A 4,313-nucleotide genomic window follows, 5' to 3' on the forward strand; every position below is an offset into this window, starting at 1 on the left:
TGGCAGTGCTGCCTGTTCACAGGTGCCCAATCCTTCAGCTTAAGATAGTCAATAAATTATGAGGCTTCATGACACAAGGGTTCCATGGATTCTTTTGTCTTATAAATTAGACATGACTGAAAAATTCTGTATCCTACTGGTACAGAACTTATAAATAAACTAGGAATGGAAACACACAGGCAATGCAGACTTAGCAATAATTTACCAGAGCTGCATTTTTTTCCTTTCTGTGTCTGTTCACAACATTAAATCATTCAATTAAGCTCTCTCTTTATTAAAGTAATCTCTTCTTATTTGTACAGGATGGCCTTTTCTTATGACCTATTTTAATGATAGAAAAAATACACAATAAAGATCATATATGGATCCTTTGTCAAGGTTATCCCCGGTAACGCAGAGGTGAGCAATCAATATATCTGTTCAACAGAGAAAATATTCATGTATATTTCTACTAATTCACAAAAATGTTATCATGGTAAGGAAACACTAGAAAGGAAAAACTGATGCATATTATCATATTTGGAAAGGACTGTGTGCAATTAGTAGAACAGTAATGAGAAAGTTAACATTTATATTCCTGTATCTTTCTCCACGCAGACTATCTTGCTGATTATAATTGGAGGATTGTTACCAGAGGAACATTTTTACAAATGCCTTATTTCCCATGACCTGTCCAGGAAAGACCAGTAAAGTTCATTTGTACTTAAGGAAAGGGAAAAGGACAGAATTTTTCATTACAATACCATCCTAAATCTGCCTTTTGGGGCTATGTCTTTCACAGTGATACACCATGATGATACACATTACAGAATTCTCACTTTATAATTATTCTTTTAGCAAATGGCAGCCACTGAAAAACAAACAAACAAACAACCCAAACAAACAAACAGAGAGCAGCACCACCCAAGGTTGCAAAAGCTTACGTGAATCATTTGAATAGCATTTGTCTCTAGCAGATATCACCGCAATGAAAGAAAACATGGTGCCAACTCACACAACTCATTTTGACCTCTGTTCCCAATGAGTCAAATGTTGACATGGCCAGGGAGACGTCAGAGCTGGTAGGGCTAGAGCAGTGCAGTCCACTGGGGTGTGAACAGCTTCCACCATCTAAACAAATCCCAATTTCATGTTGACTCAGCTGCTCTTGAATCCTCAGTTTGTTTTACCTTAGTGAGGTCTAAGTTTTAGGACCTTGCCTAGAGCAATGCTCTGTTTACATGTGATTTTTAAGTGTTGGCTGCTAATTGTACTATACTTGAAGAAACCTGAACTCAAAAGATCTTGAAAAAAATTTTATGTCTCTTTTCGTCCTGCCATACAACAGTAATATCACTAAAAAAAAAAGAGTCCTGTTGCTTGTCATGGTTGATAAAATAAATATGTTTTTCAATCCGTTAGTGATATAGTGCTTTCAGCAGAGGAGTGAATAATACCAGGTGTTCTGTGGGATAGAGACATTGTACTCACATTTCGTTTCATAGGAAACCATGGAATAAAGCCATGTTTGCACTCTATAGCTGGAAACAAAGGAGGGTATACTCTTGAACTGGCTGCCTTCAGTGTGAAATGTGGAATGAGAATGGCTTTGTTTACTGTGAGGAATGTCACTACCAAGTTTCTTAATCCTTTGTCAACACTGAGCTAATTCAGCTTTCATAAAGACAGGGTAGGGCAATGAGTAAATGGATCAGTTACATTCTTCTACTATCGTACTACATTAACATTAGAGTTTACAGGTCACTCTGCTGAAAGGACTGTCTAAAATTTATGTTGCACAGGGATTTTTTTTGGCTAAAATCGTTGGCAGACTTTATTCTATGCTATGCTTTAGGAATACAAACAAGCAACAGAAGATGTCTGTGAAACAAACATGATGATTTTGCAGAGATCTCAGCTGTGCAGTAATAGCAATTAAAAGCTAAAATACCTCAATGGTCACTACAATTAATGCCATTAAAGTAATTAGGCCCAGCAGCTGTAGGGTCAAATAAAGATAGCTCTGTAAATGACAATATGGCAAATGAAAATTACTGACATTTTCATCTAAATTATATTCCGTAAATTATCATCTTAACACTAAATAAATAAAGCCATGATAATTCAAAGACAAATTACAGACGGAAACTAGCATAACTACTTGCTTCAGAGCTGGCTAGTGTTAAAATTTAAATGTAATTAATAGCCTTTACTCACTGCCTCTGGTGAGTTATACATGGTGTTTCTCATTTACATTGCTTTGCAAGATGCTGACAGCACTAAATATCTGAGAAGAAAGATCTCATCCACTGGAGGAAAATGGTTCTTCATGTTATAGCGCTGATAATGGACATGGTTGCTGCACTGTTCTAATAATAATGACCAGGAAAAGGAATGTGGGAGAGGGAGGCCCTGTGCTGTTTTCTTTTCAGTTTTGTGTTCCAAGCCTTTCCTGGAGTCAACGTGAAATGTAATTGCTCTTTTGACCTCTATCTTCTCTCTCCCCAGGTCTGAGGAAGAGCTACACTGGTTGATTATTGCGGGAATGAAAGGCACTCTGACCTTGCCGACCGAACGCCTTGCTGCTTTCAATGTTGCCCATTATGCGGGAGGCAGGCAGCTCCTGGAGAGAGGCTGGAATCCGCGGGAGCGGGAGCGCGGCTCGCCGGGCAGGCTGCCAGCCGGGGCTCCGGCACACACGGGAAGCCAGCTGGGGCAGGGAGAGCGGGAGGCGGCATCAAAACATTGTTAGCACACGCCATAAAGAGCTCTCAGATGCCGATCACAGATTGCTTCTTCGTTAACAAGGCTTTACATCTCCCACCTGAAGTAAAAAAGGAGCAGGGGCGTGAGGGAGAAAGAGGAGTACAGTGATAGTGTTTTCGCAGTGGAATGGTGGAATGTGGCGGTCATTAATTTTTAAAAAATAAATTAATTAATTAAAAAGCCAACAAACCAAACAAAAAAAAAAACCTGAGCCCAAACCCGCAATTTTAACAAGAGTGGACAGATTGTTGCTGTATAAGGATCCATTGAAAATACTCTTCCAAGGAAAAATGGGTCAAATATTCAGTTGCTATAACTGTGCTAAATTGGAAAATATTCACCATAAAATCTTCCATAGAAAATTTCTGGAGCTGTAAAAGGCTGGAAAACGTACCAAATGCTATGTTTGACAGATTCTCTTTTCATGTGTGCATGTTTTTATATTTGAGAAACATATATTTCAGAAAACCAAAACCTCAGAATTCACAGCAGTAATAAGATATTAGTTGAAATTATTTCCTATTACTCTGACTGTAGCTTTCATTTCCCTAAGCCAGCCACAATGACTGGCTGAATGACGTTTGTAACTTGACCCAAAGATAATACGGAGACCCAGGTGGAGCTCTTGAAGGGCACTGATAGTTTGAAGACAGCTCATTTTAATTGAAGCTGCTCAAAAAGATGTTTAAATAACATGGGCATTTCATTTAGAAGCTGAGTTTATCTCAGCAGGGTCACCAGTATTTCAATGTCATCATGACTTGAATACATGTGTGTCTCATGTGTCTCTAGTGACTCATACAGAATGAATTGGTGCTCTTTCCTTTGGTGGGTTTTGCTTTCTTTTTTGTCTCTGTCATTTATGCCTACCCACAGAAAAACTCAACCAAAATACAGGCAAGAAACCCACATGTTGTCTCCCCGGGCTGATGCAAGGACTGGGTGACTGCTAGACTGCTCTAATGGTCTAAGCTAATGCTGCACTCTCGCCTTTGAGGCACTGCCTTGCAATGACAAACACAGACCCTATCATGGATCCAGCGTCCATGCTGCACATTCCCCAGCCCTGCCAGCTCTCCGTGTGTCCTGCCAGGCTGTGGACAGTGGTGATGGCTGCTCTTTGTGGCAGCAGGGCCAAAATACACTGGCAATCCCTGCACTGCCCCTTGCCATTTCCCATCTCTATTCTAAAAGGCAAGGCACGCACTGTCTTCACAGGCACTTTCTGCCTTGAAAAGGTGGTCTTAGCAGATCACTGCTGCTCAGAAAATGAATCATCTGCACCACACTGATGCTGTGCTGTTGACCAAGAAGCCTGGAGGAAGAAAGCCAAATAAACTGGTTAAAACTTTTGACCAGAACTCAAAATATATTTTCCTCATTGCTTGGGCCAGAATGTTTGGACCAGCAAGGGAGAATCTATCAAAAGTCTTTGTATATTGTAAAGATAGTTAATGACTTTTCTTTTTAGAAGGAATGCTGCCCATCAACATGGCACTGAGGTGATCTGAGTTTATCTAAGTTTATCACCAATACATTCCATGCAGTTATATCTCTAATGGAGCTCC

This window comes from Zonotrichia albicollis, chromosome Z (assembly GCF_047830755.1).
Source record: "Zonotrichia albicollis isolate bZonAlb1 chromosome Z, bZonAlb1.hap1, whole genome shotgun sequence".
NCBI lineage: Eukaryota > Metazoa > Chordata > Aves > Passeriformes > Passerellidae > Zonotrichia > Zonotrichia albicollis.